The 26,759-nt window shown below is 37.2% G+C and overlaps 1 pseudogene; it reads left to right on the top strand.

Moving 5' to 3' along the window:
- Positions 1 to 418: 418 nt before the first annotated feature.
- Positions 419 to 26,759, top strand: part of LOC125939102 (tigger transposable element-derived protein 1-like) — a 34,361-nt pseudogene continuing 8,020 nt past the window's right edge.

The raw sequence follows: 26,759 nt of genomic DNA on the forward strand, positions 1-26,759 counted from the left end.
AAGCAACATGACAAGGGAGTATTCCAATAACTTAGCAGCTGGTGGGACCTGAAGACCAGAAGAGATGGTGAAATAAAAGGTAACACCAGAGGGGTGCCTGGGTGGCTCAGTCCGTTAAGTGTCTGACTTTGGCTCAGGTCAGGATCTCATGGATCATGGGTTTGAGCCCTGTGTTGGACTCTGTGCTGACAGCTCAAAGCCTAGAGCCTGCTTCGGATTCTGTGTCTCCCTCTCTCTCTGCCCCTCCTTCGCTCACACTCTGTCTCTCTCTGTCTCTCAAAAATACATAAATATTTTTAAAAATTTTAAAAAAGAGAAAGGTAACACCAGAATTAGGAATCTGGGACTAGGGAAAGTAGCCCCACCTTGAGATAAAATGAGAAACTCTGGAAGGAAGTTCATTTTGGAGGGTAAGGCAATGCATGTACCTTCACAGGTAAGAATCCAGCTGGATTTGTTTGTAAATGGACTTGGAGTATGTATAAACAGGGTACTGAGGGTGTTGTTTGCTCTATTCTGGCTCCTGGCTGAATATAAGCTTACAAACATAAGCGTTTGTGAAGAACTATGGAATGACACTGTATCATCACATCAGTCCAAAGAGAAGGGAGATTTATAGTAAGAGGTGGGATGAATCAAAACATTTTTGGTAGGGATCAGATGATAGGGTGGTGTGGAGAGATGGATTAATGGGACTGGTAGAAAATTGTGTCTATGAATTCTAAAGTATCCACAATTAGGGTTTTTCTTTTTTGTTATTTTGCCCGTCAGAGTGTTGGTGTTATTTTGTGAAAGAGGAAAGCATCGTGCTGGGAATGAAAAACGATTTTCAGCCACTTGCTGCTTTAACTCTGTTACCCTGGCAACCAATTTTCTCAGCCAGGAGGGATGATTTTACTACAGAGACACTCTATATTGGACTATTGTGATTTCAAAGGAAAATATTTACAGCTCTGTCAGTATAGCTGTTCCAGTTGAGATTGTGACAGCATGGCCCAGTAAACTCAATTTCAATGATTTCTGAAGAGTTTTTCCATTATTGACTCCAAGTAACATCACTGTTTTAACCAAGAGCAAACCCCTGCAGCATGCATAGCCCATATTGGTTGGGGTTTGTTTATCTTTTTCTTTCATCTCTATCAATGATGAAGTTAGTTGATCCCCTTTGAAGTTGAAATCAAACCAAAAGATTAAAATAATTATGTGAGACAGTTGTGGCTGGGCCCAATGGACAGTTTTGTCCTCATCCCATGACCATCTTGGAAGAGAACTCAGGGGGCTTCTCATTTTTCCAAATGAAAAGCCTCTCCCTCAAGCATTGGTGAGAAATGGACATTCCACTGCAGGCTTGGTGGGGAAGCTGGTTGACATCAGAGAGCTCGGAACCTTTCACTTCCTCCCCATCCTGGGCAATTTTCCTCTTGTCTCTGCTGTAGCCTGCTGCAGTCTCCCCCTTCTTCTCCCACCTCCCTCCCTCCAGCGTTACCTTCCTGGGGTCCCCTCAACTCCCTCCACATCTCCATTCTCAGATTGACAAAGGGCACTGTAAACTCCTCCAGCTGGGCCTCATGCTCATCTCCTCAAACTGTCCTATAAGGAAGCCACTGGTCACCATACTGCTGGCTTTGTGCTCAACAAATGAAAGCCATCTCTTACCAGAATCCTTCCTCCTTAGATAATAGGAGGTAATTATAAATTTTTTTTGTCAGTTGTTTGTGTTGAAACTATCTGAGTTGTTTTAGATTTCTCATGTGTTTGGTTTGAAAAGCAAGTTTCTTGGTTTTAGAAGTAAAGCACCTGTCCAGATTCCTACAGTAACAAAATCTGGATGTACTGTTCTGTACCAGAAGTATAAAGAGTGAGACTAAAAGACTGAGCCTCTCAGATCCAGATATTTTTCCTCCTTCTAGTGTAAGATTGCTTCCAATCTTAACTAGCAAGGTGTGGTTCTGATTTGAACTGAACATTTATTTGATGATAGCATTCAGATGATTGCTTTACTGTTTATTATTCTTCCCATCCCATAGTGGTATTTTTTATTTTGAAAGATGATCTTACTAATTAAATTAATCTGAATTGATAAATCATTTGTGTGTGACAGGGAGTTCGAAGGGGGGTATACTGAGAATTCTTGCATATTTCCAGCCCCATTCTGGAACCAGCCTTACTCCACTCTCAGTGTAGTTCGTCAGAGAATTAAACACATAGAATCAGCTTGCATACCCTCACTACTGAATAATTTTTTACTTTTCTCCCAAACTTTCCTTAACTTCACCTAAAACAGAGGGTCTCTCATTCACTTTTTATTCATCTATAGACTTGTTGAGACAATGTTATAAGCTTTGGCCATATGGACAAATATTATGGAAAGTACGTTGTTCATGTTACGCTTGAATTTGCTTGTGGCAGAGCTGACTTTTTTTTTTTTTTACTTATATTGCACTTCAATAAACCCCCTAGACCCAGAATCTGAGGTTCTTTATTTTTTTAAGTTTATTTATTTATTTGGTAATATCTACACCCAACATGGGGCTTGAGCCCATGTCCCCAAGATCAAGAATCATGTGCTCTTCTGGCTGAGCCAGCCAGGTGCCCCTGAGATCCTTTAGATTAACAGAAAACTACCACACTTTTATTTTTTGAGAAAAGCAAAAACTAACTCAGGACTTCAAAAATTTAAATATTTTGCATAATAGGGGACTTTCCCTCTGGATTCTTAGTCAAAATACCATTAACATCAATGCTTTCTTTCAATTTTAGCTGTCTGAATTAAAATATTTTAAGAGCCCTTATTTTTACTTCCCTTTGAAATACATGGTGCTAGAAGATACTAGTATAACACAGATGAAGACACAATCTATTTTCTAAAGCAACTTACATTAAAGTAGGGGAGCTAAAGGAGTAAATAAATATTATAGTATAATAAAGGCAAAGACAGAGGTAGACCTACAATTTTAAGGCAGAAGACTCAAGAGTGACTAACTGGCCTGAAGAGGTGGGAGGAAGTCAGGAAGTTTTCTCAGGGGTGTTGACACTGGTATTTAACGGCCAAGATGAGTTTACTTCATTAAGGTGAGATATGCATGGGCAAGAGTGCTCCACACTGAGGAAGCTGCAAGAAAGTAAATAAAATATTGACTGGCAAATGGAACCATGATTTAAAAAACAACACAACTTATTGAAAATCTATTATGTGCCAGGCATTATGTGCCACCAGTTTCTAGGTTATTCATAATTCAAAGCTCTCTAGGGAATGTTGTTATTATTCCTCCTTTCACAGGTGAGGACACAAAAGTTTAATGAGGATGAGTACCTGCCTAATGCTCAACAGTATGATTACACTGGCTGTTCAGCCCAATTGGGTCTGACTCCAGTTCTCTTGTGCAGATTCAAAATGAAACTGAACTTGCACGAGGACATAGGTATTTCTGCTTGATTCGTTGTCCCAATTAGTGATACAATAATTTATGACAATTATGGATAATTTAATCAATTATGATAAATGAAATGATTACACAGGGACTTGGGTGTTCACACAAGCCTTTGAATGTAAAATATAGATTGAATTTGATAATTGGAAACTTTGGATGAAGCATAAATTCAAATGTATTTTTCTGACGTGTAAGAGACCCATTTCTAAGACCAAGACTTCATAAAGAGGTCTTATTTCTATTTGTTTTATAATTAGAGATATGGTGTTGATGAGCTCAAGGTAGAAGCATTTGTGGACTTTTTCTCCTTTTTATCCTTAAGGAAATAAGCCAAAATGCTAAAATAAATTAGTAGTACATTAAGTTTGGAAGTTTTAAAAACACGTGTTATTAGAACACACACATACAAGTTATCATATTCTTCATGTAGGATATGCAACTGATGGAGCTTCACTTTCAAAGTATGCTTTTGCACATTTATATTCCAGACGGTACAATTGCATTGATGGCAAGCCCACTGTACATCGTTTGAAATAGCATGTATTCTGATGTATTCAGGATCTATTCAGCACAGCCCAAGGATTGCCTTGGATTTTGTCCCTGATATTGTAAATATAGTAGAGCAGACTAGTAATCATCCCATTTCTTCAAAGGGTTTGAAATATATAGGCACAGAATTACTGTCTGGATTTTCTCATTTCCAAGTGTGCTTTTATACCACACTCTCCATACAGTCAGCATAATTTGAGGTCAGGTACTGTGCTAGTTATAGGCCACAATATAGGTTTCTAAGGATAGAAAGTTATATCTGCCAATTTTAATGGGGCATCAAACCTCTATTCCACTAACCATCATGTAGTCTAATGAACAATAAAAGACAGAAATGTGGGCATTTGGCATGGGAAGGAATGGGGAAAACAACAAATTGTGCCACAGAGAGGCTTCCAAAAGTATTTCACAAAGGTCTTACCTTCTGAGTCTCAAGAGTGAATAGGAGCTCTCTAGGAAGTGAAGTAGGATGATATTCCAGGAAGTGAGATGAGTATCAGTAGAGGAAAATGCACAGGTTTTAAAAACAGGAAGTTATCACCAGGCTGGAGGTGAGAGTATGTTGTATGGAAGGAAGAAAGCAGGAATGGCCCAGCAATAGCCCTAGATTTAAAGGCAGGCTGGTGCAGAGTAGGAATGGCTTTGTATTCTTTGTATTCTAAACTTTTTAAAAATGTTTATTTATTTTTGAGAGAGAGAGAGAAAGAGCACAAGCACAAGAGAAGAAGGACAGAGAGGAGGGGACAGAGTATCAAAAGTGGGCTTTGCACTGACAGCAGTGAGCCCAATGCAGGGCTCAAACCCACAAACTGAGATCATGACCTGAGCCGAAGTCAAATGCTTAACCAACTGAGCCACCCAGGTGTGGACCAAAAGCCAGTGCAGGGTATTTTGGCTAGTGAATGAAGGGTTCTGTATTTCAAGGAGTGGTGGGCTTCAGAGAAAGCAAGTCTGTGTATTCTTTTGATAACCTAGCCCTGTATTTGCAGTCTTATTTGGATATTGAAGTGAAATCATTCATGCTTTAACTCTCCTATCTCCTGTTTTCAGGGAAGATGGCAAATGGCTAGCAGCCAGTTTATATGTAGGAGTTCTGTTCTATCACCTCTCAGTTTTCTCTTTTCTAAGCTGAATTATACAGACTCACTCTTCATTCCTTGCGGGGCTTATTCTCAAGTCTTTTGATATTGCCTTTTTAGCATTCCACTGACCTTGTGCCAAGTTCTTTTCCTCTGCCAATCTTCTTCATCTGAAAACTCATTAATTTATTTTTGACTAGGGAACATACTTATGTAATCCAACCATAAAACCCAAGAGAATCTTTCTCTCCCTGTCCTTCATCTGCTCAATTCTTACAGTCCCCTCCCGAAGATAATCACTATTGTTAGTTTCCTATTTGCCTTTCTAGAATTTTTAGCAAATAAAAACTGATGCAATATATGTGATTTCTCTTTTTTTTTTAAACAAGTGTTAGACTTCTCTACGTAAAGTTTTGCACCTTGTTTTTTTTTCACTTAATGTCTTGAAAATATGTCCAAAGCAGTTCACAGAGTTTTTCTTTATTGTTATTCTTCCTTTTTTAAATGCAAATTTTAGTTAGTTAACACACAGTGTAGTATTAGTTTCAGGAGTATCTAGCCTATCATAACAAATGCACTCCTTAATACCCATCACCCATCTAGTCCATCCTCCACCCACTTCTATCAATCCTCAGTTTGTTTCTCTGTCTTTAAGAATCTCTTGTGGGGGCGCCTGGGTGGCTCAGACGGTTGAGCGTCCGACTTCGGCTCAAGTCACGATCTCGTGGTCCGTGAGTTCGAGCCCTGCGTCGGGCTCTGGGCTGATGGCTCAGAGCCTGGAGCCTGCCTCCGATTCTGTGTCTCCCTCTCTCTTTGCCCCTCCCCCGTTCGTGCTCTGTCTCTCTCTGTCTCAAAAATAAATAAACGTTAAAAAATAAAAATAAAAAAAAGAGTCTCTTGTAGTTAGTTTCCCTTTCTTCTCTCTCCCCCTCTCCTTACCATATGTTCATATGTTTTGTTTCTTAAACTCCACATATGAGAGAAATCATATAGTATTTGTCTTTCTCTGACTGACTTATTTCACTTAGCATAATACATTCTAGCTCCATCCATGTCATGGTAAATGGCAAGATTTCATTCTTTCCTATGGCTGAGTAATATTCCGTTGTGTTTATATACACCACATCTTTATTCACTGATCAGTCAATGGACATTTGGGCTCTCTGCATAGTTTGGCTATTGTTGATAATACTGCTATGTGTTGGGGTGCATGTACCCCTTCTAATCTGCATTTTTTAATCCTTTGGGTAGATACCTAATAGTGCAATTGCTGGATTGTAGTGTACTTCTATTTTTAGTTTCTTGAGGAACACCCAGAGTGGCTATTCTCCAGAGTGGCTGCACCAGTTTGCATTTCCATCAACTGTGCAAGAGAGTTTCCCTTTCTCCACATCCTTGCCAACACCTGTTGTTTCTTATGTTGTTAACTTTAGCCATTCTGACAGGTGTGAGGTGGTACCTTCTTGTGGTTTTGATTTGTATTTCCCCGATGATGAATGATGTTGAGCACCTTTTCAACTTCTGTTGGCCATCTAGATGTCTTCTTTGTAAAAGCGTCTATTCATGTCTTCTGCCCCTTTCTTAACTGGGTCATTTGTTTTTCAGGTGTTGATTTTGAAAAGTTCTTTATGGATTTTGGATACTAACCCTTTATCGGATATGTTGTTTGCAAATATCTTCTCCCATTCCATAGGCTGCCTTTTAGTTTTGTTGATTATTTCTTTCACTGTGTAGAAATTTTTTACCTTGATGAAGTTCCAATAGTTCATGTTTGCTTTTGTTTCCCTTGCCTTTAGCAATGTGTCTAATAAGTATTTGCTCCAGTGAAGTCAGAGAAGTTATTGCTTGTGTTCTCTAGGATTTTGATGGTTCCCTGTCTCACATTTAGGCCTTTCATCCATTTTGAATTTATTTTTGTGCGTGGTGTAAGAAAGTGGTTCAGTTTCATTCTTCTGCATGTTGCTGTCCAGTTTTGCCAGCACAATTTGTTGAAGAGATTGTCTTCTTTCCATTGGATATTCTTTCCTGCTTTGTCAAAGATGAGTTGACCATACGGTTGTGGGTCCATTTCTGGGTTTTCTATTGTGTTCCATTAATCTATGTGTCTGTTTTTGTGCCAGACCATACTGCCTTAATGACTACAGCTTTGTGATATAGCTTGGAATCTTGAATTGTGATGCTTCCAGTTTTGTTTTTCTTTTTCAGGATTGTTTTGGCTATTCAGGATCTTTTGTGGTTCCATACAAATTTTAGGATTATTTGTTCTAGTTTGCAAAAAATTCTGGTGGTATTTTGATAGGGATTGCTTTAAATGTGTAGATTGCTTTGGGTAGTATAGGCAATTTAACAATGTTTATTCTTCCAATCCACGAGCATGGCGTACTTTTCCATTTCTTTGTGTCCTCTTCAATTTCTTTCATAAGTATTCTATAGTTTTCAGAGTACAGATCTTTTAACTCTTTAGTTAGGTTTATTCCTAGGTATCTTATTGTTTTTGGTGCAATTGCAAATGGGACTGAGTCCTTGATTTCTTTTTCTGCTGCTTCATTATTGGTATATAAAAATGCAACAGATTTCTGAACATTGATTTTATATCCTACGACTTTGCTGAATTTATGTGTTAGTTCTAGCCATTTTTTGGTGGAGTCTTTTGGGATTTCTAAATAGAGTATCACGTTGCGTGCAAATAGTGTAAGTTTGACTTCTTCCTTGCCTATTTGGGTACCTTTTATTTCTTTTTGTTATCTGATTGCTGAGGCTGACTTCCAGTGCTATATTAAATAGTAATGGTGAGACTGGACGTTCTTGTCTTGTTCCTCACTATAGGGGAAAGGCTCTCAGTTTTTCCCCTTTGAGAATAATATTAGCTTTGGGTCTTTCGTATATGGCCTTTATAAAATGGAGGTATGTTCCTTCTATACCTACTTTGTTGAGGGTTTTTATCAAGAATGGATGCTGTATTTTGTCCAATGCTTTCTCTGATTCTATTGACAGGATCATATGATTCTTATCCTTTCTTTTATTAACATGGTATATGATTTGCAAATATTCAACCAGCCCTGCAACCCAGTAATAAATCCCACTTGATCATGGTGAGTAATTCTTTTAAGGTACTGTTGAATCTGATTTGCTGATATCTTGTTGAGAATTTTTGCATCCATGTTCATCAGGGTTATTGGCCCGTAATTCTCCTTTTTAGTGGGGTCTTTATAGGGTTTCAGAATTAAGGTAACACTGGCTTCATACAATGAGTTTGGAAGTTTTCATTCTATTTCTATTTTTTGGAAGAGTTTGAGAAGAATAGATATTAACTCTTATTTGTATGGTAGAATTCCTCTGGGAGGCCATCTGGCCCAGGACTCTTGTTTATTGAGATATTTCTGATTACTGATTCAATTTCTTTGGTGATTATGGGTCTGTTCAAATTTTCTATTTCTTCCTGTTTGAGGTTTGGTAGTGTATGAGTTTCTAGGAATTTGTCCATTTCTTCCAGATTGCCCAGTTTGTTGGCATATAATTTTTCATAGTATTCTTTTATAATTGTTTGTATTTCTGCAATGTTGGTTGTGATCTCTCTCTTTCATTCATGATTTTACCTATTTGGGTCCTTTCTTTTTTTTTTTTTTTTTTTGATAAGTCTGGCTAGAAGTTTATCAATTTTGTTAATTCTTTCAAAGAACCAGCTCTTAGTTTCATTGATTTGTTCTACCGTTTTTGTTTGTTTGTTTCTATATCATTTATTTCTGTTATAATCTTTATTTCCCTTCTTCTGCTAGCTTCAGGCTTTATTTGCTGTTCCTTTTATAGGTCCTTTAGGTGTAAGGTTAGATTGAGTATTTGGGACCTTTCTTGGTTCTTGATATAAGCCTGAATTGCAATGTACTTTCCTCTTAGGACTGCCTTTGCTGCATCCTATAGGTTTTGGACTATAGTGTTTTCATTTTCATTTGCTTCCTTGTATTTTTTAATTTCTTCTTTAATTTCCTGGTTAACCCAACAATTCTTTAGTAGGATGTTCTTTAACCTCTATGTGTTTGAGGGATTTCCAAATTTTTTCTTGTGGTTTACTTCAAGTTTCATAGCATTGTGATCAGAAAATATGCATGGTATGATCTCAATCCTTTTATACTTGTTGAGGGCTGTTTTGTGACCCAGTATGTGATCTATTCTGGAGAATGTTCCATGTGCATCCCAAAATAATGTGTATTCTGCTGCTTTAGGATGAAATGTTCTGAATATATCTGTTAGGTCCATCTGGCCCAGTGTGTCATTCAAGGCCATTGCTTCCTTGTTGGTTTTCTGCTTAGGTGTCTGTTAGGTTTCTTGCTGTAAGTGGGGTGTTAAAGTCCACTACTATTATTGTATTATTATCAATGAGTTTCTTTGTTATTATTAATTTATATATTTGGGTGCTTCAAGTTGGGGGCATATTTCTAATTGTTAGCTCTTCTTGATGGATAGACCCTGTAATTATGATATAATGCCCTTTTTCATCTCTTGTTACAGTTTTCATGTTTTTTTTTAATGTTTATTTACTTTAGAGAGAGACAGACAGAGCGACAGAGGCAGAGACAGAGTGTGAGTGAGGGTAGAGCAGGGAGAGAGGGAGAGAGACACAGAATCTGAAGCAGGCTCCACACTTTGAGCTGTCAGCACAGAGCCCGACATGGGGCTTGAACTCACAAACTGTGAGATCATGACCTGAGCTGAAGTCAGATGCTTAACTGAATGAGCCACCCAGGCACCCCATTTTGTAAAATCTAGTTTGTCTGATGTAAGTATGGCTACTCTGGCTTTCTTTTGACATCTATTATCATGAAAGATGGCTCTCCATCCCCTCACTTTCCATCTGCAGGCATCTTTAGGTCTAACACGAGTCTCTTGTAGGTAACATATAGATGATCTTGTTGGTTTTTGAGTTTTTTTTTATTCATTCTGATACCATATGTCTTTTGATTGGAACATTTAGTCCATTTACATTCAGAGTGATTATTGAAGGATATGAACCTAGTGCCATTGTATTACCTGTAGAGTTGGTGTTTCTGGTGATGCTCTCTGGTCCTTTCTATTTTGTTGTTGTTGTTGTTGTTGCTGCTGCTGCTGCTGCTGCTGCTTTTGGTCTTTTTCTTTCTCCACTCAAAGAGTCCCCCTTAAAATTTCTTGCAGGGCTGGTTTAGTTGCCATAAACTCCTTTAGTTTTTGTTTGTCTGGGAAACTCTTTATCTCTTCTTCTATTTTGAATGACAGCCTTGCTGGATAGAATATCCTTGGCTGCATATTTTTTTCCATTCAGCATGTTGAATATATCTTGCCACTACTTTCTGGCTTGGCAAGTTTCTGTAGACAGATCTGCTGCAAACATTGTCAGTCTTCCCTTGTAAGTTAAAGACTTTTTCCCTTGCTGCTTTCAGGATTCTTTCCTTGTCAATGCGTTTTGTGAGTTTGACTGTATGTCTTGACAATGGCTGGCTTTTGCTGAAATTAATGGGAATTCTATATGCTTTTTGGATTTTGATGTCTGTGCCCTTCCCCAGATTAGGGAAGTTTTCAGCCATAATTTGTTTACATAAACCTGCCCCTCTTTCTCTCTTTGGATCTTCTAGGACTTCTATGATACAAATGTTATCATGTTATAATAAATTGCTGAGTCTGTCTTCGTGATCCCTGACCTTTGTTTCCCTCTTCCTTTCAGCTTCATTATTTTCCACATTTTTATCCTCTATACCACTAATTTGCTCCTGTGCCTTGTCCATCTTCATTTTTATGGACTCCATTTGGGTTTGCATCTTGGTTATAGCATTTTTAATTTTGGCCTGACTAAATTTTAGTTCTTTTTTCTCTGCAAAAAGTGGTTCTCAGCTGTCTTCTATGCTTTTTTCAAACCCAGCTAGTATCTGTATGATTGTTGTTTTAAATTCTAGTTCAGGCATCTTATTTATATCTGCATGGACTAAATCTCTGGCCATCATTTCTTCCTGTTCTTTTTTTTTTTTAATTTTTTTTTTAACGTTTATTTATTTTTGAGACAGAGAGAGACAGAGCATGAACGGGGGAGGGTCAGAGAGAGAGGGAGACACAGAATCGGAAGCAGGCTCCAGGCTCTGAGCCATCAGCACAGAGCCTGACGCGGGGCTCGAACTCACGGACCGTGAGATCATGACCTGAGCCGAAGTCGGCCGCTTAACCGACTGAGCCACCCAGGTGCCCCTCCTGTTCTTTCTTTTGAGGTGAATTCCCCCATCTTGTCATTTTGGAGGAAGAAACAACAACAACAATAATAATAGTATGAAATAAATTTTTTTTTAAAAAATCAAATAAAGGAAGTTGGATCCTAGGTGTGTTTTGGTCTTCTTGTTAAGAGAAGCCTGATACAAAAAAAGAGAGGGGCACCTGGGTGGCTCAGTCGGTTAAGCATCGGGTTTCACCTCAGGTCATGATCTCACCACTCTTGAGTTCAAGCCCCTCATCAGGCTCTGTGCTGACAGCTCAGAGCCTGGAGCCTGCTTTGGATTCTGTGTCTCCCTCTCTCTCTCTCTGCCCCTCTCCTGCTCATGCTCTGTCTTTCAAAAACAAATAAACATTAAAAAAATTTTTTAAAAGAGAAAAAAGAAAAGAGAGAAAAAAATTACTAATTAAAAAAATAATAAAATAAAAAAATTGCTGTTTCTGTATCCAAGAAACAAAAACAACAATAACAACAAAAACAAAAACAGAAGCAACAACAACAACAAAGCAAACAAACAAATGGACAAATAAAAATACCCAAATAAAGCTAGGTCCAGTTTCCCCTATACAGGTGAACATGGGGGCTTGATGGCTCCTGGTGGGTCTTTTGCCTGTGGAGAAGCTGTATCGCCTCCACCAAATGCACTCCAAGCAGGGGAAGCACTTCTCTCTGCAATCCAGGCGATCCTCAGACCTCACTGCTTGATCCAGGGGCTCCACCCTGCTTCCTCATGGGAGTACCACCAGGGACTGACCTCTGAAACTTCAGACTCTGTGCTCCATTGTTTATGAGAAAAAACTGGCAAAAAACCCAAAAAACAAAAAACACCTTTCCCCCGTCAATGGTTTTGGGGGACAGTTTTCTTGTGCAGTCCCCTGTATGTGTTTTCATTCTTTCTCTCTCGTTGCTTTCAGGGAGTGCTTTCTTGCACAAATCCACTGTGCTGCTCTCTCTCCCCCTCTTTCTCCTCTCCGCAAAAATGACTCCCTCTCTTCTGTGGCACTGTAGTTCTTTTCTTGCCCAACTTCTCCATACCAGCTACCTGCCGTGTTCTTTCTCTCAAATTGTGAAGATTTTCTTTAATCCCCAGATCGATTTCTTGGGTGTTCAAAATGGTTTGATGTTGATCTAGCTATGTTTGGGGGACAAGACAAGTCCAGGGTCCCTTTACTATTTTGCCATCTTAACTCCTCCCTCTTCATTCTTTTTGAAGATGGTAGTAATCTATTGTATGACTACAACATAATATAACCAACCCCCAATTGATGGACAGTTAGTTGTGTGAAGATATTTGCTACACAATTTCACACCTGCAAACATATCTGGTGGATAAATTCTTGGGAGCGGAATTTCTATGTTAAATGAAATATATATACAATTGTAATTTTAATAGATAATGCTAAACCACACTGTCCCACTATAATAGGAGAGATCTTGTTTCCTCATACACTCACCAGTACAGTGTACTGCCAACATTATGATGTTTCCAGTCAAACAATGAAAACGCTTATGCTGGGGTACATTACATTTGCATTTCTCATATAGGTGAATGTGAAATACTTTCATTTATTTAAGAAATATTTTATAGGCATCATTTTCTTTAACTGTTTACTCATACCTTTGCTGATTTTTCTGTGAACTGTTTATATCCTTTGGCCACTTTTCTAAATCTTATTGACATCTTATGAACTTTTTATATATTTTATATTCATGTTGGATCCTTTTTTTTTTTTTTTTTTTTTTTGTAAATTGTATTCGTTCATATCCCCTGTCATGCTTCTCCTGTATCATGGGGGCTGGAAGCTGAAAAGTACATTTATTAGGCTCACTTTCCCCTCTGGATGCAATTTATATTGTATGAATAAAATGCACACCTATATTGCTTTGGAAAGTGGAAAGAAGGCAGAAATTATGTTCTCTTCCAGCAGTGAAGGCAGATGAGTGGGTTTCAGCTGCCAGGAGTATTTGCAGGAACCTTCAGGTTCCCCTCCTGGCCACCTTCCCCAGGACTATAGAGGCGCTGTGAAGTGGACTGCAGTTTCCTGGCATGCATCAACAACAAAAATCAGCTGAAAAATCTTCTATAGTTCAGTAAAGGAGCATAGTATAAAACTAATATTCAAAAATCATATATATATATAATTCTCTCTATATACATACTTATAGTCAATATAACAGAATGGTGGAATGAAAGAGCCTATTAACAATAGTGACAAATAGGGGTGCCTGGGTGGCTCAGTCGGTTAAGCATCCGACTTGGGCTCAGGTCATGATCTCGCGGTCCGTGAGTTTGAGCCCCGCGTCGGGCTCTGTGCTAACAGCTCAGAGCCTGGAGCCTGTTTCGGATTCTGTGTCTCCCTCTCTCTGACCCTCCCCCGTTCATGCTCTGTCTCTCTCTGTCTCAAAAATAAATAAACGTTAAAAAAAATTAAAAAAAACAATAGTGACAAATAAGAGAAAATAGCAGAAACTAAAGGTAGTAATAATTAGGCAAAAACCTATATGAATTAAATGATAAAATGCTCCTAAGGAAAAATAAGACTTAGATAAATAGAAAGGAATTTATCTTCTCAGATGGTAAAACTCATTAGCATAAAGAATTTATTGGGATTTTCCTTGTTACTTAGTCTGGTCAATTTTGGTGACTGTTCGGGAGTCTGGGTGGCTCAGTTGGTCAAGCATCTGACTCTTGATCCCGACTTAGGTCATGATCTCACAGTTTCATAAGTTCAAATCCCACATCAGGCTCTGTGCTGACAGTGTGGAGCCTGTTTGGGATGCTCTCTCTCACTCTCTCTGTGCCCACCCCCCACTCATGCTTGCTCTCTCTCTCTCAAAAATAAATAAATCAACTAAAAAACTTTTTTTTTTTTTTTTGGTGACTGTACCATGGATGCTTAAAAATATATACTCTCTATTTTTGTTTTTTTTTTAAATGTTTATTTGTTTTGAGAGAGAGAGAGAGAGCAGGGGAGGGGCAGTGACAGAGGGAGAGAGACTCCCCAGGCTCCACATTGTCACAGTGAGTCCAACGCAGGGCTTGATTCCACAAACCATGAGATCAGGACCTGAGCTGAAATCAAGGGTCAGGGGCTTAACCAACTGAGCCAGCCACCCAGGCGCCTTTCTACTTTTTGAATATCAGATATCTATTAATTTATCTATCCTATTAATTTTGTGATCTAAGTTTTCTATATTCTTGTCTTTTTCCAATTTATCTCTCATGGACTGAAAGATGGATTAAAGTCTCCTGCTAGAAATGTTTTTGTCCATTTCTGGTATTTCCTATCCTTTCTGAATTATGAAAATGTATCTGTGTTATTTTGTGCTTAAGTAAATATTTCTAGCTGTCACACACTTATCATTAATTGCAAATTTTAGGAGTATAAAATGCCTTTTTATTGTCTCCTTTAATTTTCTTTTTCTGGTAATCCACTTACTCTGATATTAGAGTTGAAATGCCTGCTTTCTTTTGGTTTATATTTACCTGATATGTGTAATTTTACCCATTTATTTTTCATTTCTCTGAATCACTTTGTTTTAGCTTGAAACTGTGTTTTACCTTTTGATCTAGTCTACAATTCTTTTTCTTTTCATAGATGAGTTAAATCCATGTATATTTATTAATTTGAAAAATAATAAATGGGCTTCATATTATTATTTTTTATAATAAAATTTATATATAATTTATAATTTTATAATTTTATAATAATTTATAATTAAATTATATTATTAAAATTTATAATTTTATAATACAAATTTATATATAATTTTTATTATAAAATAATAAGTGGGCTTCATCTTATCATATTTTTTATATTTGTTGGTTTTATTGTTTTAAAAAAACATTTTACTCCATTATTTATTTTCTTTATTTTGATATGGGTGTTTCATTTTATATTTAGAAAATTCAGTGTTTTGTGGTTACTTGTGTAATTATAAATATATAATCCCCTTAGCCCTTTAATTTTTTAGACACGATATCTCTTTTTCCCTGCTATGAACAGATGATTAGCTTATTTGCACATCATTCTCTCAACTTCCTCCCCCTGCCCTCCCAATTTTGATCAATAATATATTTTTAAAATTTACCTTTGTGCAACTTATATATGCTCGTATTTCTATTACTTCACTTCCATCTTTAAATGATTTCACTCAGATACATTACAGATCATTGTACTTACTCTTCCTCTCACCTTTTTCCCTTATGCCCATTTCAATCTGTGATACTTAAATCACTTTTATACTACTGGGCATACAACATTTACATTTCTCTATTGCAGGGAGGGTATAATGTTTACCATTTTGTTTCTGTCCCTCTAATCTTTATATTGTCTTTTCTTATTTCTTTCTTTTCTTTTCTTTTTTTCTTTTTTTCTTTTTTTTTTTGTAATTCCAAATATGTGTCGGATTTCCTTAGTCTGTTTCTATATCATTTTCTCCCTAATTCTTTTCAACTTTTTTTTTAAATTTTTTTTTTAACGTTTATTTATTTTTCAGACAGAGAGAGACACAGCATGAACGGGGGGGGGCGGGGCAGAGAGAGAGGGAAACACAGAATCGGAAGCAGGCTCCAGGCTCTGAGCCATCAGCCCAGAGCCCAACGCGGGGCTCGAACCCGCGGACCGCGAGATCATGACCTGAGCGGAAGTGGGACGCTTAACCGACTGAGCCACCCAGGCGCCCCGTTTTCAACTTTTAAAGAAATAATTTTTTTTTGTTTTGATTATTTTACCGTGTTTATTTTATTTGATTTGTGGTCCCTCCAATTTTGCCTTATTTCTATGATTTTTTTTTCCTTTTGATTCTCTGCTTGTTTCCACTAGCTCACCTTTCATCAATACCCATTGATTCGCCATCCCTTCCCTGAGTTCTTACATTGCTGTTTTCTGATCTCCTTATAGAGAGTTAATAGCTTCAATCATTTTTTAAGCCCATGTGGCTTCCTGTCCTGTTTCTCTCTCTCCACTTAATCAATGAAATTCTATGTTTACTTGCAACTTTTGCCATCAGAACAGGGATATATTATCAAGGCAATCTCTGCAATGTACAGCAATTCATGAAAATAGATGGGGGGTAAATGGAAAGAAATAGTGCTTTCTCTTTAATGGAAAGATAGTGTTTGACAAATATTAATAAAATATAGGGTTAGACTTTATGGAATTTTTGTTGACAAGACATCAAGTTTAAGCTTGTGTTTGAAAGAAGATTATAGTATAGGAAAGCAGTATGAGAAATGACCTAGTAGAAATGTAATGATTGTGGTCCTTGGAGAGAACCAAAGTCAGCAAATTCACTATTGTTATACAACAGCTGGGAACCCATGAGACCTAAATTGTGAAGCAATACCAACCCAAGTTCTTGTATATATGCCCAGGGAGGGATGTAATACCAATAGTTGTGAATAAGATGGTTTAATGAATTTTTTATATTTTTAAAATAAAATATATTAATATAAGCTCTATAACCATGCTTATCTTGTATTCTAAATTTTACTGAAATGCTCAGGAAAGGAATATGCTACTTGGACACTTATGAAATGAAATATATCCTCATGGATGTGCTATGCATTCCTCCATAAATATCTCATAGTACTGTATGTGGCCTATTCCACAACTTTAGAAACTGTAGAAATCTCTAGTTAATAATATGCATGCTGAAGTACTTAGGGGGTATGTACTGATGTCTGTAATTTACTTTAAAATGCATAAAAATAAGACAGATTGATCAGTGGACAGAGGGTGGACCAATGGATACTTATATGAAAAAGCAAGTATAGTGAAATGCTAATGATAGAATCTAGGTGATGTTCACTATAAAATTATTTCAATTTTACTGTATACTTGAAAATTTTCATTGTAAAATGTTGGGGGAAATATGGACATAAAAGAGGGGTGCCTGGGTGGCTCAGTCGGTTGAGTGTCCGACTTCGGCTCAGGTCATGATCTCACAGTTCGTGAGTTTGAGCCCCGTGTCAGGCTCTGTGCTGACAGCTCAGAGCGGAGCCTGCTTCAGATTTTGTGTCTCCCTCTCTCTCTGCCCCTCCCCTGCTCACACGCTGTTTCTCTCAAAAATAAATAAAGATTTTTTAAAAATATAAAAAAAAGAAATTACTGTAGTTGTTACAATATATAATTACTACAGTTTAGTCGCTGGTTTCATGGTATTTAATTCCAATTGGTAAAGCTGGAGGAGTCAGTCACAACAGCTTGATGATTTCTCTCTATTCTGCCTTTTTCTCAAAGTTGTCTGATTGGCCTGCTAAATTAAGAGGTTGGGTTGTCCTAACTCAAATGTCCATGGTAAGAGGCTCCTGGCCAGGATCCCTTCAAGAATGGAGGGACTAACACCCAGTGGAGCCAATTTCAGTGGAACCACTGCTAAAGCAATTCTCCTATTACTATTTTGAAATCAGAAAAATTACTTCCCAAGCAATCTTGTCCTGGAATTACACTGGAAAAGCACAAGTTTTGTAGGTCATGGAGGAAACTTCCAAAGTGGGTATCCAGTTTTGTAACCCCCAGTTAGTCATCCAAGATGTGGGTTCCATAAACTCCAACACTCTAAATTTTGGTCTCTTATCATAGATGGTAAGTCTGGATGCTAGATACCAACCTCAAATAGGATATTTCTAGAGCTTGCCCAAATGTGGCAACTCAAATGGGTTGTTTTAATGAGGCCAAAGGGTACTGGCCTAACAGATTTCTTATTTATTTTATTTTATTTTATTTTGAGGGAGAGAGTGTGCACATGTGCGTGCGAGCAGGGGAGGGGCAGAAGGAGAGGGAGAGATAGAATCTTAAGCAGGATTCGTGGCCAGCACAGAGCCCTATATGGGGCTCGACTAAAGATCATGAGATCATGACCTGAGCCGAAATCAAGAGTTGGATGCTTAACCTACTGAGCCACCCAGATGTCCCTGATGGATTTCTTTTAAAAGCTAGTTGCTAAGTTATGGCCTTCTGTATAACATATAACTTGCTAACATCCAAATCTCATAGGTTAAGCCAAAGATGTACATTTTAGTGGTGGATAGGACCACATTATGGTTACACAAGATGGGTTCTTGGCTTTCAATCACTTTTGTTAAAATCAGAAAGAAAAAAAAAATTCTGACTGTTGTGAGTTGAATAGTGTCAACACAAAGATATGTTGAGGTCATTTTCCTTGGTACCTGTAACTGTGAACTTATTTGGGAAAAGGGTCTTTGCAGATGTAATTAAGATATAAATTAAGATGAAGTAGGGAGGGCCCCTTATTCAATATGACTAGCATTCTTATAAGAAGAGAAAACAGAGAGATAGGTAGAGAGGAACACCGTGTGATGATGGAGGTAGATATTACAGCAATGCATCTGCAAGCCAAGGAATAAGATATTGGCAACCCCCAGAGGCTAGGAGGGAGGCACAAGACAGACTCTCCTTCAGAGCCTCCAGAAGGGACCAAACTTGCCGGTCCCTTGATTTCTGACTTCTAGCTTCCAGAACTGTGAGAGAATATATTTCTGTTGTTCTAAGCCACAGAGTTTGTGGAACTTTGCTACAGCAGCCCTAGGAAACTTAGATGCTGACCATACTAAGGAGACCAGTGGATATAACCTCAAGGATCGATATGATCATAAATAATCTCTTCCTGTTTTCTACAATCTCACCACTCATTTCTTCATTTCTTAGAGCCACACCATGCTATCAGTGATGCTTTAAACTTCACTTAGAAAAGATTGTGAAATAAAAATACAAGTAAACATTCACCAGTAGAAACAGGTGACCCCAATATGTGGGTCATGTAGGTGCTTACTGCGACAACACATTGTGGGTTGGATTATGATTTTACATAGAGAAGGAAGCTTATCACTCCCTTGATAAAATTCATACTCTCCCTGCTAACAGGCTTCCTTTCTCCAAAAGAAAGAGAAAATGGAGAAAATAATTTTCTAGAAAGCCAAACAAAATTTAAGCAGGCTCTGGCTTATTTTATTGTTTCTTTTTTAAGTTTTTATTTCAATTCTAGTCAGTTAACATACAGTGTAATATTAGTTTCAGGTGTACAATACAGCATTTCAACACTTCCGTACAATACCTGGTGCTCATCACAAGTGCCTTCCTTAATCACCATCACCTATTGCATCCATCCCTCCACCCAACTCCCCCTCTGGCAACCATCAGTTCCCTATAGTTAATAGTCTGTTTCTTGGTTTCTTTCTTTCTCCATCTCTCTGTCTCTTTCTCTCTCTTTCCTTTTGCTCACTTGTTGTGTTTCTTAAATTCCACATATGAGTGAAATCATATTTCTCTGACTGACTTATTTCACTTACACAATATACTCTAGCTCCAACCACATCGTTACAAATGGCAAGATTTCATTCTTTTTTTATGGCTGAATAATAGTCCATTATATTTTTATACCACATCTTCTTTATCCATTTGTCAATTGATGGGCACTTGGTCTGCATCCATATCTTGGCTCTTGTAAATAATGCTGCTATAAACATAGGGGCGCATGTGGCCCTTTGAATTAGGGTTTTTGTATTTTGGGGGTAAATAATCCAGTAGTGCAATTGCTGGGTTGTACAGTAGTTCTATTTTTAACTTTTTGAGAAAACTCCATACTGTTTTCCCCAGTAGCTGCACAAATTTGCATTCCCACCAATAATGCATGAGGGTTCCTTTTTCTCCACATCCTCACCAACACTTGTTTCTTGTGTTGTTGATTTTGGCCATTCTGACAAGTGTGAGATGCTATCTCATTGTAGTTTTGACTTGCATTTCCCTGATGGTAAGTGATGATGAACATCTTTTCACGTGTTTGTTGGCCATCTGTATGTCTTCTTTGGAGAAGTGTCTATTCATGTCTTCTGCCCATTTTTTTAATTGGATTATTTAGTTTTTGGGTGTTGAGTTTTTTAGGTTCATTATATATTTTGGATACTAATCCTTTATTGGATATGTCATTTGCAAATATCTTTTTCCATTCCATCGATTGCCTTTTAGTTTTGTTAATTGTTTCCTTTGCTGTGTGGAAGCTTTTTATTTTGACAGAGTCCCAATAGTTTATTTTTGCTTTTGTTTCCCTTGCCTCAGGAGACGTATCTAGAAAAGAAAAAATGCTACAGCAAATGTCAAAGAGGTTACTGCCAGTGTTCTCTACTGGGATTTTTATGGTTTTAGGTCTCACATCTTGGTCTTTAATCCATTTTGAATTTATTTTTGTGTATAATGTAAGGAAGTGGTCCAGTTTCATTCTTTTGCATGTGGCTGTCCAGTTTTCCCAAAACCATTTGTTGAAGACATTGTCATTTTCCCATTGTTTATTCTTTCCTGCTTTACTGAAGATTGCCCATATAATTGTGAGTTCATTTCTGGGTTTTCTATTCCATTCTATTGATCTATGTGTCTATTTTTGTGTCCGTACCATGTGTTTTGATTACTACAGCTTTGTAATATAATTTGAAGTATAGAACTATGATGCCTCCAGCTTTGTATTTTTTTTCAGGATTGCTTTGGCTATTCGAGGTCTTTTGTGGTTCCATACAATTTTAGGATTTTTATTCTAGTTCTGTCAAAAATTCTGTTGGTAGTTTGATAGGGATTGCATTAAATGTCTAGATTCCTTTGGGTAGTATAGACATTTTAACAATATTTGTTCTTTCAACCCATGAGCATGGAATATCTTTCCATTTCTTTGTGTCATCTTCAATTTCTTTCATCAGTGTTTTTGTCTTTAGAAACAAAAAATGACATTTTAAAAAAATCATTTAGAACCATGGGCAGATTTTCCTTCCCTTGTTGTGATTTGCATGGTAAAGTCTTTAAAATTGGGCAAAAGGATGAAAGTAGAAGAGTAAAACTATGGCAATTTTCCTTTGTCCATTCAAAGAGCCACAGTGCGGGGCGCCTGGGTGGCTCAGTCGGTTGGGCGTCTGACTTCGGCTCAGGTCATGATCTCGCGGTCCGTGAGTTCGAGCCCTGCGTCGGGCTCTGTGCTGACAGCTCAGAGCCTGGAGCCTGTTTCAGATTCTGTGTCTCCCTCTCTCTCTGACCCTCCCCCATTCATGCTCTGTCTCTCTCTGTCTCAAAAATAAATAAATAAATAAATAAGTAAATAAATAAATAAAAAGAGCCACAGTGCTGGGAACCTGTATTTCAGGGCATCAGGAAATGAGACAGTGGACTTTGAACTTTCCCAGACTCTAGGGTCACTTGCTATTATTTGGGTTTAACACAGCTACTAATTGGCTAGGAGGAAATAATTTGTATTACCTGGGCATTTCAAAGTGTGTGGCCTAGGATAAGCAAGATCATCTTGAACAATGACAGGAGCTGGATTTTACCTGAGGAGAACTTTTTTTTCAAGTTTTTATAATTTTCTATAAAATGTTTTTGCTCTGTTGCTACCCAGATATACCCCTGTGAATATGTTCTTACAGCTCTCTCAAAGCATACACTAGCACTTTGAATCACAGCATCAAAAATCATGATTGAATTTTTTTCCTTTCTTTTTGTTCGAAAGGCCTCAGATTCAGTTATAAAGAGACACGTGGAGCCCTAGGGTGATGCACTGGCTTGCTTAGGAAGGGTCAAGCTCATAAACACAAGTGTGAGCTCATAAATGTACTTTTCTGCTGGATATAAAAGTGCTAGTGTTGTAGCTGCAGGGGAATTTGATGGCACCCTTACATTGGGTGATATTGGGAGAGCCCTTTAGTTGGGGGTCTATAAACTGCATGGTCTTCTGAATCCCAAACCCTATACTAGTCGAAGACTATGTAATTAATTCATGGTTTTAGGTGTTTCCTCCCCAATCCTTATCTGTGTATCCACTGGGGTTAAAAAGGAAATGTTGAACATGTTTTCCTTTCTCATTTTTCTTTTTTACACACTGAGTTAAAGCCTTCATGTCCCCATTAGAATAGATGTTTTTTTCCCTAATATTTCTTCTTTGACTCTCTAGTCTCAAATAAAAATGACATCAAAACAATTTCTGAGCACATACTGACTTTTCTTTCAAGGTTCTGTACTCTCATACTAATCCCATTTACAAACACATTGCCTATATTTATTTTGAATTCCCAGAATTCCCGGGTCATACAACAATAATCTAGCCAGACATTATTAGGGACATTAGGGAAGGTGGGGGAAAGTTGGCCTATAAAGAAAATATATCTGCCAGCTCCACCAGCATGAAGACTGGGGCCTTGTTTCTTTCTTTGTTTTTTTGTATACTCCATTGCCTTTTAGTGCTGGGTTGTCCAGCCTTATTCTACTCGCCTGAGGAGGCATCTCAGACCTTTATTTTTGGAACACAGCTCTGGAAATTGTTTTGTGGTTATTATCATTTACTTCACAAACTTATACATATTGCAGTACGTATAAGCCGTTAAAGGAATGAAGTCTTTCAAAAGGTATCGGGACTTTGCTTAGTGTAAGCAATACTTAGGCTGTAGCTCTCACCATTTTGCTTGGAGCCAAGGTGCTCTTCCAAGAGGAGTTAATGGAGTTTAAAGTAAAGAGAAAGATGTTTGCTTGATGAGATTGTTTCTTCAAAACACTTGCTACTTGAAGCTGGATGAAACTAAGAACAGAGAACACAGCTCTGGTAAAGAAGAGGCTTTGCTTATCTAATTTGTTTTATTCTGGCTAGGAAGAGCCCTCTTTCTCTAGGAATGCTTACGGAAATTTATGAAGATTGTAGAAAGAAACGACAGTCCGTTCTAAAAAGAACATGTAGGCTGATTATACTTGAGTAACACAATCTGCCAAGACTATAAAGTGGATACTAGTTTCAAATGCCACTTCTCATTCTTTTTTTTCTAAAATTTTTAATGTTTATTTATAGAGAGACAGAGTGTGAGTTGGGGGAGGAGCAGAGAGAGAGGGAGACACAGAATCAGAAGCAGGCTCCAGGCTCTGAACTTGCAGTGCAAAGCCTGTCATGGGGCTCAAACTTGTGAACCACGAGATCATGACCTGAGCCCAAGTGGGAGGCTTAACTGGTTGAGCCACCCACTTGCCCCACGACTTCTCATTCTTAAGAGAATGGTGATAATTTAAAGGAAGAAGTCTTAGCTGTAGAACCTTCTGAGTTCTTTTTTTTCTAAGGCTTTATTGAAGAAACTTAGAAATAGAGAGAGAGAGAGAAAGAGAGAAAGGGAGAGAAAGAGAGAGAATCCCAAGCACGGTCTGCACTCTCATTGCAAGCCTCATGCAAGGCTTGATCCCACAAACCTTGAGACCATGACCTTAACCACAACCAAGAGTCAGACGCTTAACTGACTGAGCCTCCCAGGCACCCCTAGATTCTTGTGTGTGTCCCTGTGGCTCTTGTCCTCAATATTTCTATTGAATTAATTTCTGCCTTTTGTTCAAGGCACTTATTACTAAGTCTTTGTCTTATTATTTTTTTAATTGAAGTATAGTTGACAAATAATGTTACATTAGTTTCAGATGTACCACATAGCGATTTGACAAGTCTATACATTATTCTATGCTCACCACAAGTGTGGCTACCCTCTGTCACCATACAGCACTATTATAGTACCATTGACTATATTCCCTTTGCTGTATCTTTTATTCTTGTGACTTATTCATTCCATAACTGGAAGCCTGTATCTCCCACTCCTCTTCACCTATTTTCCCATTCCCTTCTACACCTCCACTCTGGCAACCACCAGTGTGTTCTCTGTATTTCTGAGTCTGTTTTTGCTTTTTATTTGTTTGTATATTCATTTAGTTTTTTTTTAAAGATTCTACATATAAGTGAAATCATATGGTATCTCTTTCTCTGTATACTTAATTCACTTAACATAATACCCTCTAAGTCCAAAGTCCATCCACATAATCATAAATGGCAAGATCTCATCCCTTTTTATGACATTTCAATTCGTGTGTGTGTGTGTGTGTGTGTGTGTGTATGTATACCACATCTTCTTTATCCATTCATCTACTGATGGACACTTGGGTTGCTTTCATACTTTAGCTATTGTAAATAATGCTGCAATAAATGGGTGTTTATAAATCTTTTCAAATTAGTGCTTTTGTTTTCTTTGGGTAAGTAGTCAGCAGTGGAATTATTGGGTCATATAGTAGTTCTATTTTTAATTTTTTGAGGAACCTTCATATTGTTATAGAGGCTGTACAAACTTATATTCCTGGCAACAGTGTATGAGGGTTCCTTTTTTTCCCACATCTTCACCAATACTTGTCATTTCTTATTTTTTCTATTTTAGCCATTCTGACATGTATAAGGTGATATTTCACTGTAGTTTTGATTTGCATTTTCCTAATGATTAGTGATGTTGAGCATCTTGTCATGTGTCTGTTGGCCATCTGTATGCTTTCTTTAGAAAAATGTCTACTTAAGTACTCTGTCCATTTTTAAACTATATTGTTTGGGATTTTTTTTTTGGTTTTAAGTTGTAGAAATTTTTATGTATTTTGGAATTAACCTCTTACCAGATATATTATTTGCAAATATTTTCTGTCATTCAGTAGATTGCCTTTTTGTTTGGTTGATGGTTTCCTTTGGTGTAGTTCCAATAGTTTAATTTTACTTTTGTTTCCCTTGCCTCAGGAGACATATCTAGAAAAATGTTCCTATGGCCAATTTCAAGATATTACTGCCTGTGTTTTCTTCTAGCAGTTTTATGGTTTCGGGTCTCACATTTAAGTTTTTAATCCATGTTGAATTTATTTCTGTGTATGGTATGAAAAAGTTTTCCAGTTTCATCCTTTTGCATTTGGTTGTCCAGTTTTTCCAGTACAATTTATTGAAAGACTGTCTTTTCCTATTGTATATTTTTGCCTCCTTTGTCATAGATTAATTGGCCATATAAGCATGGGTCTATTTCTGGGATCTCTATTCTGTTCTATTGAGATTTGTGTCTGTTGTTGTGCCGGTACCACGCTGTTTTGATTGCTGTAGTTTTGTGGTAAATCTTGAAATTTGGGATTCTGATTCCTCTAGCTTTGTTCTTCTTTCTCAAGATTGTGTTAGCAAGTTAGGATCCTTGTTGGTTCATAAATTTTAGTATTATTTGTTCTAGTTCTCTGAAGAATATTGTTGGTATTTTGATAAAGATTGCACTGAATCTGTAGTTTCCTTTTGGATAGTGTGGACATTTTAACAATATTAATTCTCCCAAACCATTAACATGGAATATCTTTCTATTTATTTGTGTCATCTTCATTTTTTTCAATCAGTGTTTTATAGTTCTTAGAGTATAAGCCTTTCACCTCTTTGGTTCGGTTTATTCCTAGATATTTTATTCTTTCTGGCATAATTGTAAATGGGACTAATTCCTTAATTTTTCTTTCTGCTACTTTGTTATCAGTGTATAGAAATGAAACCAATTTCTGTGTATTAATTTTGTATCCTGCAACTTTACTGAATTCATGTATCAGTTCTTATAGTTTTTTGGTGGAGTCTTTAAGGTTTTCTATTTGTAGCATCATGTCATCTGCATATAGCGACAGTTTTACTTCTTCCTTACCAATTCAAATGACTTTGATTTCTTTTCTTGTCTGACCACTGTGGCTAGGACTTCCAGTACTATGTTGAATAAAAGTTGTGAGAGCAGACATCCTTTTTTTGTTTCTGATCTTAGGGGAAAAGCTCTCAGTTTTTCACCATTAAGTATGATGTTAGCTGTGAGTTTTTCACATACGGCCTTTATTATGTTGAAGAATGTTTCCTCTAAACCCACTGTGTTGAGACTTTTTATCAGAATGCATATTGTACCTTGACAGATGCTTTTTCTGCATCTATTGAGATGATCGTATGATTTTTATTCTTGTTGATACAATGTATCACATTGATTGATTTGCAAATATTAAATAATTCTTGAATCCCCAGAATAAATCCCACTTGATTGTGTGAATGATCCTTCTAATGTATTGTTAAATGTAGTTTGGTATTATTTTGTTGAGGATTTTTGCATCTATGTTCATCAGGGATATTGGCCAGTAGTTTTCTTTTTCTGTAGTGTCTATGTCTGCTTTCGATATCAGGGTAATGTTGGCCTCCTAGAATGTATTTGGAAGCTTTCCCTCCTCATTTTTTTTTTTTGAATAGTTTGAAGAGTTAGGTATTAACTCTTCTTTAACTGTTTGGTATAATTTACCCCTGATGTCATTTGGTCCTGAACTTTTGTTTGTTGGGAGTTTTTAAATCACTGATTCAATTTTGTTACTAGTAATTAGTCTATTCAGGTTTTTTATTTTCTTCCTGATTCAGTTTTGGAAGATTGTATGTTTCTAGAAATTTATCCATTTCTTCGAGGTCGTCTAATTTGTTGGCATATAATTAATTTCTCATAGAATTTCTTTATAATGTTTTGTATTTCTTTGGTGTCAATTATTAATTCTCCTCTTTAATTTCTGATTTTATTTGTTTGTGCCCTCTCTCTTTTTCCAGCTAAAAGTTCATCAATTTTGTTTATCTTTTCAAAGAAACAGCTCCTTATATCATGATATTTTC

The sequence above is a fragment of the Panthera uncia genome (genome assembly GCF_023721935.1).
Source record: "Panthera uncia isolate 11264 chromosome B2 unlocalized genomic scaffold, Puncia_PCG_1.0 HiC_scaffold_24, whole genome shotgun sequence".
NCBI classification, from domain to species: Eukaryota; Metazoa; Chordata; class Mammalia; order Carnivora; family Felidae; genus Panthera; species Panthera uncia.